Here is a 13,891-nt window from a genome sequence, read left to right as displayed (position 1 = left end):
TAGCCTAATGATATGCGTATTCATAGACGCCATGAAGTCTAGGAGTACGCAAATGACTTCTTTTATTATTTTTTGTGTAACAAGAAAACCTTTTTATTTCAACTCGCAAAACTTTGTGCAGCTGGTAAACCATAGTTAAAGAGTGCAGTAACAAAAATTTGGGTTGATATCTTTATTGAATCGCAAGATATAACCGACAATCCACCAGATGTGTACTCTTATCCTCCTTTACAATACATAATATTCCCGCGGTTTTTCGCTAAGAGTGTAATACACCCTTATTACTATGTAATTTACCTCAGTTAAGAACCATGGAGATAATTATAAAGGCGTTTTAGCACCAATTGGTACGCGTGAAACGAAAGAAATTCTTTTCTTTAGCCTACTGATGAGCTTAAATTTCTAGGGTACGCCTCAAATTTCTCCGGATTTTCACAGAGAAATGGATGTATGGCGATATTGTTTGCATTATCACTCATACTATCAAGAAAAGAAGGAGCGTGAGATTCCATGCGCAAGAATCCTCTAAGCTTTGAGAATTTTACCTTTTTTCCACAAAGCTAGAGCAACCACGGCAAAAGTTCTGTGGCGCAGAAAACATTACATTAACCATAAAAGCAGTTTTCCCGCACCCTCATAAAAGTATACAACGCATGAGCAAATAGTTTACGGTGAAAGGTTTCCGTAATCCTGTCCCCATCTAGGAAGGCAGAAAAGAGGAAAATTTTGCTATAATTTAAAATTCATGTTTTAAATTAATATATAGAAGCTTCGCTAAACCGGGATAGCACATTAAAATAATCAAGTATAACAAAAATATCAACAGGTAAAATTCATATCTAATTTACATGCAGCTGTTAACAACAGATGGTGATAATAATGGTAATTGAATGCAAGGATTACAGCTGCAGGGCCTTGAATGGGAATTGTAAGATGAAGTGATCCAACAGCTGTAACGTATTCTACTTGTCCGTTTTACAGCCATCCGGGTATTACTGTTTTGGGTTGCGGGGATGAACTGAAGACCGCAGGGACCAATCACAGCATCTGAATAGGAAATCTTGACATCCAAATAGATCACTTCTACCTGGTGTGTTTTTGACGATACTACTTCACGTTGAAAAGGGCCTCTTGGAAGCCAAAATTGCACCATTCGCACCTATCTTTTCTCATTATACATTTTGACCCGCTCTTTTTGAGCTTATTCTCCTGGAATTTTAGCCTGTGTGTCTGTGTGTGTCAGTGAGTGATTGTCAAGGCTTGCCGGTTGAGAGGCTGTGTTTGGTCCCTGTGGTTTTAGTACATCCCCGCAAAACAATACACTAATACCCGGGTTAGTCTGAAATGGACAAGAAGAATACGTCACAGCTGATGGAGCATTTCATCTTAGAACTCATAAAGGTAATTATTGCTAAATATTAATGCATTAAAATTAAACGGACAGCTTGGGGCATCGAATATGGATACAAAATTTTGTGCCTGAATTATTCCATTCAAAGCTTTTGAGGCCAAAAGTTGTAATACGTGACAATCCTGCACCAACCCAACTAATAATTGTTGAGGACACATTCAATTTTACAAGAAGCGTTCTCGTATTTTTCAAGATTTTCTCTTGATAAGAACAAAAATGAATGTGCGAGCATATCCTTACATATGCTTTTATTAGGAAGCCCACTTTCAAGAGTATTCATTTGCCTTTACCAACCAACGAACGTCTCCCGTCAACGCTAAGGATCAACGTTCAATGGATCCTATAACTATTTAAAGCTCATCGTCAGTTCATTTATACCCTCAGAAATGTTTGCGTGAGCTTTATTGGTTTTGTAAAAGGAATATGAAAATAAAATAAAAAATCTTCAACTTGACCTCGATTGGTAAAGCATAGTTTCAATTTGTTACAATGAATACATTGCATTCAAAATTAATGATTCTACTTCAGAATCCATTTACTAGGACAACTCGGTCGAAATGTAGTCCTAGAATAAACATTTCCAACGTTAGTCATCTACTCGAAATATACCTTCAATCCCAATGGATACTGAAGGATTTCAGTTTCACCGCTATTTTCACGTTCCATTCACCACGAAGTTAAAATTAACATTCTATGAGATAAAAGATATACTTGACAAAATTCTTGGTAACTGCACGATGACCATTGGTGGAGCATGGCCAAGGTGTACCATTATCATTCTTCTCATTTATTTTTGTAACATGAGTTCATTCGAAAAAATGAGAAACTATAGCGCGTATACCTGGGAGAGTGCATACTGCAAAATAGCTTTTTTATTTTCCATTACATTAAGTGCATTGCAAACAATTTTTAATGTTGGACTTTATTGGTTAACGTAGCCAAAGTAAAGAGAATACTTCGGAAAATAAGTGAATTCGTGAAAATATTTACAACCCTAGTGAATGAAACTAATATTGGCAAATATAATTAAGAATACGATTTTAGATTGATAATTTTTTTCCCGGCAAACAATTGAAGTTAAGATTTCTCGGGCTTTGCACCGCGTGAGGTCCTCCATGTCTCCTCCTAACGTTTCGATAAGCAACGCGCCCATCGTCTTCAGGGATTCAGATATCCAATACCATATCCTGTAAGTCTCGGGGTATATACTCTTCAATACTTTTTTAGAACGTTTTAAAGGGTAGGATTTACAGACATGATTACTAAAACTCACCTTGGTCGATGTGTTCGGTTTCAGTGGTCTCCCTTGACAGCTTCTAGTATTTAGGCATGCCTAATTCCACCTTTGAAAGATCATCACCAACCAGACTAGTCCTGGGTTCTAAAAATAAAATTCACTGATCTTTACTCAGACGAGTTTTGGTCAACGTATAATAATGATCCTATTATCCATTTCCATTGGAAATTATTACTCTGCTGTTACATTAATGTTGCGTTCCAATCATGCGCTGCAATTTAATTCATATAGGATATCGCATTCATCTAGGATCACATTTTTTAATGTTGGACTTAAGTGTCAAAATTATAACGCAAGAGAAAATGAATTTTCTTTCCGTTCAACTAAGTACCCATTATTAGGTTATATAAATTTAAAGCAATTATTAATAAAACTCTTTCCTGCTTTCTTAAATAACAGTAAGTACCCACTATAAGATGTAAATGCAGTTCATTTGATTGGGTCCAAAAGAGATGTAAAATGTGGTTTCCTGCCTAGGATTACATGGAACGATATCAAGTACCTCTCAAATTGCCGAGCGTCGGATCAGAAGAGAAGAGCTGTGTTCCAGCTAAATTCACGTAGAAATAGCGAGACACCACTTGAGAAACTCAAAAATGCTGCTCTAGTTAAAAATACTAGAGATGTTGAGGAGTATGCAGCATCCCTCTACGACAGCGACCTCTTTGAGAATTCATCCAACGATGGTAGGATTATCACAAAAAAGTGCTGAATGTTAAATATTGTGCAAAAGAGATACTCAATTTAAATTATTAAATGAATAATTTACCACTAAAACGAGTGGTATTCAGTTTGGCAAAATCGTGGATAAGTTCAAAAACTGGCGTGTAAATGTCCCTTTTTCGAGTTTCATTGTTTTGGTAATATTCTTTATATTTCATTTATGGTTTACCGCAACGCCATTAAGCGGATTTTCGACTCATACGTATCGAAAAACATTGCATTTGAACGTGGAATATTTCAACTCTGCATCAACATCGGCGGCGGCGAAATTAACCATAAATGCAATGAGAAAAAAAGCACCAGGATTAGTGATGGAACCACGGACCTTTCGATTAATATTAAGGCCTAACACCAGGCACCCCTAGCCTCGGAAAATTGCAATAGAAAACAATGAACCTGAGTAATGCAGTACAACACGCACTGACCCGGATAGCCGAGTGCTCGTGGTTGGATTCCTGGAGCCCTATCCAGTAACTACGTCTTCTCGTTTCCGAGATTTCGAAATCGAAATTTCCGTTTCCGTCTCCGAAAATTTCGATTCCGTTCACGTCACTCGGAAGCTCTTTCATGCTATCCATTATGTTTATCTGGATATATTCCGTGCCCTCCCCTCGTTATCGGAAGGAGAGGCGGAGATTCCCGAAGTTACTACAGGCTACGTCACGGAATGCATGACGAATCTTCACGCAGCCAATGGCTGAATATCATCTGGTAATTGTTAATCATGCCACTGAATATGGAGCGCGGAGGAGATTAGTGAAAAATGTTAATTTTAATGATTTATGTTGTTTTAGGTCGCAGGTAACTATATTGACCAACTCTCCCAACATTGCGAATCCCGCTCAAGGCGAATGATTTTTTTCTCTGTAAAATTATGTGCTCAGCAGTCCAAACTATCTTTTTATTTATAGTCCACAAATTTCCAATGATGAATATGAAGTCTCGGTAGCTCAAGTGGCTAAAGCATTTACTCGGAGATCGGGGAATCCGGGTTCAACTTCCAGTCGTAGCGGATAGGTTTTTTCGGAGGAATTTTCATGCAAGTGTTTTGCTTGATATTATCCTTTATATCCTTAATATTACTTTTAATATCTAAATGGATTTTTCCTGGTGACCTAAGTCAATTTTAATTCTGAATCTTTGTAATGACATAATTTGCTCAGTGACTGAAATGTATCAATTTCACAACGGATACTGGCCAAAGTGATGCTTCAATACGGGTGACGCCCTGGGTGTCATAGGAGCAGAAGGTAGAGCTGCACAGTTTCATTGTGGAAATTCCGGGTTTGACCACCAGCAAAATCGTTGTAATTCAAATTTTCAAAAATTGTCGAACTAGCCCTTTGTGGCTAGTCCTCTTAACTATTCATAATTTGCAACAACCTATTTTCCCTCACCACCTCGCCAGGAAATTAGGAATCTCTTGCTTCTCCTCCTATGGCAACCGTGTTAGTGCACCACTTGGGCTGTTATCTGTAGTGAATTTGGTAAAATTTTGCATCGAGTGAGTATATATAAGAATATAATTAGGATATACTTGCTCTATGACTTTAGTAACTGGGCAAAAATGATATTTAAAAAATTCAGAATTAAAATTTGCGTAGGTAACTGGGAAAAATCCATCTAAATATTAAAAATAATACCAACGAGGTAACCATTGTGCAAAAAATCCACAGAGAAAAAAGTCAGCCACGACCGGGATTCAATCCTATGTACCCTGGTTTCCGTTTGACTACTTTAACCAGTTAAACTAACGTAGCATCTACTCTCTCCCGCGAAATTTGTGGGCTATAACGAACAAGATGGTCTGGACTGCTGATTGTGAGGAAATTATTCTTATATGAGGGTCTTCGCTTCGCCACGGCAACTCGAAGCGAAGCGAAAATTTTCTTCGCGATTATTTCGTTCTTTTTGCCCCGCCTATCGTTTCAGTTCGGGTAACTTCGTTATCTTAGCGAAATACTATGACGTAAGAAATGACGAATTACCGATAAGTCAACGGGTACAAGATCATTTCAGCGATCAACACACTGCCTGCGCAGTCCGAAACAATTGAAGAGCGCGAAGCACATTTGTAAGTTCAAATCATATTTCTTAAATATATATTATGCCATGCTTTGTTTATTGCTTGAGACTATCAAATTGCTACATTAAGTATTGTTGTACAAGTTTGCTTATTCATTAGTCAAGTGCTTATTCGTTTCCCATAGTTGAACATAAAACCGATCTGTTTGTTTTTCACATTTTTCGTAGATGTAAACGATTAGTCCAAAAGTCACTCCGGTGAAATCTATGAGTTAATGTTTTCAATTTTAAACTAACCCAGATGGCACAAAATGAGAGAGATATCTGTTTCTTATGGTTTACCAACGGAATAAAATGATAAGGAACATTTCGTACCCTAAGGACCTTATGTACGGCAAGGATAAGCTTTTAAGGAAGAATAGTTAAGGAATACAGTTAAATATTCTCATATAAACATAACTTGCTGATGCTGGATGAACACCAAAGGGGGCATAACAAGTTCAAACACATCCTATGCTGCCTAGAGCTCTGCCGGACATAACTTTAAAGCCTAATAGTGAAATTAAGTGAGTGTTTATAAGAGCTGAACAACTGAAGATAGATTTTCCTGTGCATAGAAAATATTTTGACAACTGCAAGTGACTTGCCTTTGAAAATGAAAACCATTGTATGCTAACCTTTTTCTTGTGGCGAAGAGAAAAAAAAGTTGCTATCCCAGGAATCAACCTCATGGCATTGTGGTATCCACTACACCACTACTTCATTTACCAAACCATATGACAATTATCCGATCAGTCTCTTTCTTATTATTTCCGATGGAGCATTCACGAGCATATGTACCGGAAAAACCAGTTTTCCAAGACAATTCAACACATTTATGCTCAGAATAACAGCACTCCCACGGTAACACATTACGCTCGCCAGACAAAAGCTTCGCGGTTCATTCAAATGCAAACCCACTTTTAATCTCATTTTGAATTATGGAGAACGACGAGGCGAGTAAAACAACGCACAGGCTGTTGCCAAGCATTTGAATAACAATTGAACAAATTGGGATCAAAAATATAACATAATAATGGTGTAGAGCTGTAATTAAATCACGAGTCTCTCTCTCATCAATTCTTTCGCCAGTCGCTAGAGCGATTAATCGTCGTCGCTAGCGAAATTCGCACTTAGCGAATGTTTACATTCGCTCTGTGCTTGCCAGACATAACGAGCATGACTTTTTCGTCGCCAAAGGGACGAAGCGAAGCTTTTCTGGCCTAGCGAATGAAAATGAGAATACGATTTCAGTCACCGTTCGCCAATCTTTTGGACAAATCCCGTTGGCTATAGACAGAATGAACCACAATCATGCCCCTGGTTCAGGTTTTCCCGTGGCAATCAACGACAATTGTGCCCTAAGGAAAGATTCTGTTTAGAAAATTCTTAAAGTAATTGTTAAATATTGACTTGGCATAGGTCCAAGCAATCAGACACTTAAAAACGATGACACTGCCCGAGAATTTTAAAAATGTTAGTCAAATATTTTATACAAAGATTCCAAAGTCATCGAGAAACAAACATTAAGCATTGAGGCAGAAAAAGTCGTACAAAATAACCAATCCTCCAGAAAAAATTAGTCCCCTGGATAAAATGTCCAAATATATCCAAAATACGAGGACGGTATATTTGTGAAATAGGGAACAAAAATATTAGCTTCGAACTTGAAAAGAAAAAAACAATGGTCACCGCAAACAGTATGTATAACATTTGTGATGAGTTTGCAGAGAGAACCGGTCGGAGTGGCAACAAGCTTCGCGATAAAAAATTTGGCGAGGCATGGCACTGCGGCTCCAAAAAGTCACCGACCGTTGCATCGAATGAATTTGGAACGCGCCCAGCGCTGATATTTCAAGTCCAGGCGATGGAGTTGGAGCCAAGTTATATCTTTTTCGGAATAATGAGGAACTGGCTATGAAAGTCAATGCGACAGAATCATTTGAATGAATTTAAACTCAAATCAAGATATTTCTGATTCAATAAAGCTACCAAAGCGTCCCTGTGCGCAATAACTGACACCCATGCAAGGAATACGCCCAGAATATAGTATGTGATCATTAATGACTTTTTAACATCACAAACTGCAGGGCCTCACCCATATTTATTATGCAGTTGTTTACTATACGTGAAAATTCCAACGGTAGCCCTCTGGAGGCTACTGACGTAATTATTTGTAATCCTGGGAGAATATAATGAACTCCCGTCGCATTTCTACGTTTTTGATTTAAACGAAGCGGTCGATGCTGGAAATCACACTCACTTTAAGTATTATTTAACAAAATATAAAACTATAATACAAAAATATTTTTTCGGGTCTCTTTAAACCAAGATTGGTAATTTAAATCTATTTTATTTTAGGGTTCCATTTTATCGAATATAGCTATACACAGGATCGCCGAACTCATGATATTACCTTCTCTAAATGTTCCTTACGAACTAAAAATAACAAAAACATTCATCAGCAAGGGCATGTTTTGATTAAATACATTCCCAACAAAAGAAATAATTAATATTTCGTCCAACGTAGAGGTTTTTCATTTCGTATAATATCCCTTAGCATAATTACAACTGGATTGAAATGTGATTATTACCGGAGAAAATATAATAAAGACTGCCCAAAGAAAAATATTTTTTACATATATTTCAAACTTTGGATTTGATATCTAAAAACGAGGCATATCTTAGTTGCCATTTCGCATTATATTTAACGCAATTCTTAATTAACTTGGATTAATTTGATAAACTGATGCAGAAACAGCTAATTTCTCCGTAATTTTACTTTACATGACATAACAAACTTTTACTGAACCACAGTACAACCAAAATATTCCTTGAGAAACGGAAGGGACTCGCAATTTATTTTTTACATTATTTGGTTGACATTGCAAGAGTAAAATCTAATATTAGTTAACTCTATTATTGTCTAGAGTAACAGAAATAACGGCGTCACTCGCTAGATCGACTCATTGCATGTCTTTATTTTTCTCATTTTTCTAATCTTGCATAGATTTGCAGTAGGAATTAATAACCGTTGGCAGGTTTTGCCTTTTCATGAGGGTGCGCGTATTCCTTGTGTAGGCTCTTGCGGTGTGGTGGAGTTACAGCAGAGTTATACGGGATTTACAACGCATGTGTCTATCTGTGCAGACGATAGTTTCGCCCAAATTATAGCTAGCTTCTCCAGTGAGTAATCCAGCTGCAATGCCGGTAAATTGTCGTCTACACAGATGGACGCTCGTGGTGTAAATCCCTAAGACCTCTCGGTTGAATGTCCACGCATTTTTTATTATCATGCGTAATATTTTATCCCCGTTTGGTGTGCATGTAGTAGTCCTCTAGTATCCTGCATGTTGGTGATTGATCACCTCCTGCCTAACCCTACAAGTGGTTCGCAGGGTCTTATGTAGATGCAAATGAAGATGTAGGGTTAATAATTACAATCCAGAGAGCTCAATACAGTTAAATGAAATAATGCCAGGTGAAGAATCATTAATAATTTCACTAATAATCACTAATAATTCGATAATTTAACGTCAAAAAAGCAATGTTGGACTGAAATGTGACGACATTGCGAGCCTCAACCTCCATTCAAGGGTAACGCGGGGCGTTGAAATGATTCCGAAAACTGGAACTATGCTGTCACATAGCAAAGGGAGACTATGTTTCTTCCTACGCAAAGGACAGGGCAGTTTCTCGCCTTCGAATACTTAAAGAAATTTCATAAATTTATGGGATGATTTTTCGTAGCCCTTTATTTCCCACTCAAGACGTTAATTCCTCTCATTCACAATTTATGAGGGGGCTATGGGTCGCAGGAATCGCACGAATGCTTCCATTTTCGCTCTTCCTTTTGAACAGCTTCCTCACATTTATTCCAATTTTTACGCCTTTTATTCTTCCTTTGAACCCACCATTCATACAACTTTACAACAAATGCCATCGCATTGAGGGCAGCATCACACACAACATTCATTTTAATAAACCTGCCAACTTCTTTACTGCCTCAGCACAGCGTTTCCAATCCATAGTGCATGCAGCACTAAATCAATGATGCACATATAATCGCCCCTTCAAAACGATATTTTAGTAAACTCGCTGCGTAATACGCAAAAACCGAGGATACTATAGTCTAACTCAAAATTTTCGAAATAAATTTCACTAAAGCAAGGTCTACACGGTCTCACCACAACATTTCGTATCAACAGTATAGTTCATATCCCCTGATAATAAAATCAACCAAATACTTCGCATGAAATTTCCGCAGAGGCTCAGTTAACGTGACAGTATGCAGTATCATGAAAAGAAAACAATATCACAATGCAATGTGCAATAGAAATACAACGAAACTGCATCGAAAAATTGAGTGTAAAAGGATAGGTGCCCCTGAGATAGTAGTCGATTCAGGGGATTTATCTTGGGCACTGCCAATGAGCAGTCGTTTTAAGGAAAATAATTTCAAGAGGAGCCCCCAAAAGACCGCCCCCTCCCCCCCCCCCCCCCCCCCCCCCGAGACTAAATTTACGTGCTCACCTCTGCCGGAACACTACGTGGTAACGCACTGCAGTAGACCGTGATGTCCTAAGTAGTGATGAGCGATATATCGCTAACTGTGATTGAATCACCGTTACTGAAAAGTAGCAGTCACTGTCGGTGATTCAATATTCGAAATCACTGTGATCGGTGATTCTATCACTGGATTCGGTGAAGATAGCTCTGGCTGCTACCAAGTGATATGCGATATATCGCAACCTGTGATTGAAGAGAAGTAGCCGATCACTGCCGGTGACTAAATCACCAAATACTCTAAATCACTGCGACTGTGAAGTTAGCTTCGGCAGCTACCATGATGCTACCAATAGTAAAATAAGTATGTCTTATTCATCTTGTATGATAAATAAGACATTCTGTGAGAAATATACAGCTAAAGCTTTGAATTATGATGGTTTGATTATAAATATGTATAAAAAACGATTGCCCCTTATCAATTCTTTTACCACTTCAAATTTACTTAATTATTGTAATATAAACTCGGAATTAGAACTATTCCCTCAAAAAAATATTTTTCCTAATTTTACAATTTTCTATAAGTTTATTTGTTCCTATTGAGGAGAGCTCATTCCTTGGAATTGGACAAAGTAGCAGGAATAGCAGCGCCACAAATCACCGATGACTTTAAAGAGTGATTCACCTCGGTGATCGCAATCACAGTTAAGAATCACCGTTACTGATGAGTAGCAGTCACAGATAACGAAGTGATCCGAAAATCACAGTTCCGCTCATCACTAGTCCTAAGGAGCTCCATCGACCGCGAGGCGCCCAGCAAATCTACTTGCGATATGCGACCCGCCACCAATGCCTCGTTCAGATTACGAGTGTTCCAGCAACCGTTGGAATTATCGTGCATTCACACGACGATGGTTAAAATCTGTGCTGCCCTCTAGTGCTGACATCTAAAGTGAACGAGAAATTGACAGTTAGCAAAGCTGTTGAGGTATGCATGGTCAAGATATTACTGTGTTCAACGTGTATTTACCGAATATTTTTTCTTCCGTCCATATTCTTCCTTCCCAGGACAAATCCATGAAAAAATAGAGCAAAGAGAGCTTCACGAACTTTTCGTCTTTCTCTTGTCTCTTCCTTTTCCGGTCTCCCAGCGCCTAACCATCGTAAAGTGGCAGCGTTAGGAACTACGTGAACTATTGTCCGCACATGCATTCACACGACTAGTTCTGCCAACTATCGTTGGGACGATCGCTCGGACAATCGTCGTCTGAACGAGGCACAACTTAATGAAGGTATTCTCCCGACCGCCAACTTGCTTGCACTGAACCACATGGAGGAAAGCACACGCAAACGCCGCGACGTCTGTAGGTATATCTACCACGACGAGGGTCTGAATGTGGCCAGCTTGACGTTCTTGGTTTCAAAGCGAGAGGGCATACCTAAGCCCGGGTCAACTGGCTTATCACCTAGAGCCCTGCGAAGCGACGACTCCATGCTCGCCCGCCTGCTGTTGCACCGAGGGCGGACGAATTTTTCTAGTTGAATGTCTCCATTAGTCAACCAGGTCTGCTGCTGCATCCACTCAACCGCGCGCTCACTCAACCCGAGTCGAAGACAGTCAGCTACTGAGCAGGGGAAGTGAGAACATGGCAGGCAGAATGCCCAATATTGTTGTACCTTAGCATACAAGGCGGTGAAAGTAGTATAGGCCGCCGAGGTACGTAATGTTAGCCGACCGTAACCCTCCTTCTTCTTTCGCCGCTAGGGAAGTGATACCTCCTCTATTATCCCCTGCGACGTGTATCTGGGGTGTACATGAATCATTTCATATTAGTTGGCGAAGAAAATCGTAAGCATTAGCCCGCAGGTCCAAACCTTCTACCCAGAATTACCAGTTTTTTTTTATAAAATAGATTCTTCCGACACCAAAATCTTCTAAAAATCAATGCCGTTAACTTTTGCTCGGACTGAGCGACCGTAATGTACAAGGAGGAATTTACTACAAAGAAATCAGCATATGGAAACACCTCCTCGACAGCTGTTTGGGAGTCCACCTTGGCTATTAGCCGGAAGTAGTGGCACGGATTCACGCGGCATTCTTTGAAGTATTATGGATTTATCTTAGTTTAGTTATTAATGCAGTACAATTTTCGGCCTTACGGTATTCCTGCACGTCCACGTGCGCGGATAAAATATGTCGTCAATCTTAAGTGAATATTTTTAAATACTTAGTAAAAACCTTTTTTCGTTATTGGGTATGCTGGTGTGTATCTGTCTTATTCTTACAAAATACGTCTGATTTTTTAATTAAGTGACCCTCTTTATCGAAAAAAATCACATCGGGAAATAGGATGTTTCCTGAACGTTTCTAGCTGCTAGGCCATACCACAGTTGCGTAAGTTTCGGGTGATCGTAATCTCACTAATATAATCGGGCATACGAAACAGTATACCTACGCGAACCGCCACGTCTTGGCCACAAATCGTGAAATTAGCTACATACGATATCCAAAAATGTTTTTTTTACATCGATTATTTTTGCTTTTAATTCCTCGACTTGAATTAAATATGACTGAGGATGATACTCGGAAGAGGCAGGCGACAAATTTTCGCCATGAGGGAAGAAGGGGAAAGAGGAAGGCCGAGAGAACCCCGGAGTCGGCATTAACAAAAGACACAAATGGAGCAACTTTTTGACGTTCAATCCGACAAAAAGATCACCTAGATCGAACCTGGGCCCATGGAGAGGAGAACCAACATCACATATCCAAACAAACCCGATTCCCAACAATATAATGAACCTTTGTGGCAATATTAAATGCAAGTGCATTCAAAAATCACGATTAAACAACTTTATACTATTTCTAAAATTATCAGGAATTTTTATTTCAAGAGGATCCCGGAATGGGAAATCCTAATTTTAGCGGACGCAAAGACTGGGAGAATAAGAAGAATAGTTTCAAGTACATCCGTTGGTAAAAAAATGAATGTTGCATGTCTGGTGAGAGCAAACCCCTGCAGCGTGATTACACGCGCACGTGATTAACTTCGTTGCAAAGGAAAGAATTAATTGCATAAATAGGCGACAATTCTAAGTCACATTAATTATTTTACGGAACTGCCTGCTCTACTCCCTCAAACAGATATCAAAATCATGCTATTATCTCATTGGAATTAATTTCTTCACAAAATAGTGACAGTTTCAAAGGAGTTCCCCAAATTAGAGCCAAACGATGGTGAATTTAATTAGATTAGCTGGGTCCATGTCATTTACATGCGTTTTCCCGACTTAAAAGAATATCATGCATTGTTTTTTTTACTCAATATGACCTTTCCCGGCGTTGATCTGTTAATCTCTGAGCTCATGAAGCTTTATATATTCTATAGCTTAAGATTTGAATACGAATTTCATTTGAAAACGATTTCCTCTTATAATTCATTATCCAAACCGCAACGGAACAAAGTTATAAGGAGATAATTCTCCATCAACCTAATATGATTTCAAAGGAAACTAATGTTAAAGCAGGGACACAAGTATGGAATAATTTCCGGTACCGCAGACAGCATAGCAACGGTTAGTCTCTTTTCCCTGAAACTCTGTTGGCGAATTAAAATTTGCTCTAATTGGGCCATTTACCAGGACGCAAGGGTCAGGACAAACATTTAATCATAAATTACATTAACACCGGAATTTCATCCCAGACATTTTTTTTTCTAATTTAACTACTGCGAGGGCTTTTTTGGAGCTTTATGAACTCGTGAGATTTTTAATGGGGTTGACTCATGTCGTCATAAGGGCAATCACCAAAAGGTGGGTCTAATATTTTGGCCCTGATCAATAACTGCTTTCAACACGACACTCTACATGCTGTGCTGGCGATAAAATTTGAG

The 13,891-nt window shown here is 38.8% G+C and overlaps 1 long non-coding RNA gene across 1 annotated transcript in view; it reads right to left on the bottom strand.

Annotated features, from left to right (window-relative positions):
* The window catches only part of LOC124171443, a 74,357-nt gene extending 64,273 nt beyond the window's left edge, over nucleotides 1-10,084 (bottom strand). The window contains exon 1 of the long non-coding RNA XR_006867717.1: nucleotides 10,029-10,084. This is a non-coding gene — a long non-coding RNA (uncharacterized LOC124171443). The remainder of the gene's footprint in view (nucleotides 1-10,028) is intronic.
* Nucleotides 10,085-13,891: the final 3,807 nt, after the last annotated feature.

This window comes from Ischnura elegans, chromosome X (assembly GCF_921293095.1).
Source record: "Ischnura elegans chromosome X, ioIscEleg1.1, whole genome shotgun sequence".
In the NCBI taxonomy this organism is placed as follows: Eukaryota; Metazoa; Arthropoda; class Insecta; order Odonata; family Coenagrionidae; genus Ischnura; species Ischnura elegans.
This window is presented reverse-complemented; position numbering and strand designations above follow the sequence as displayed.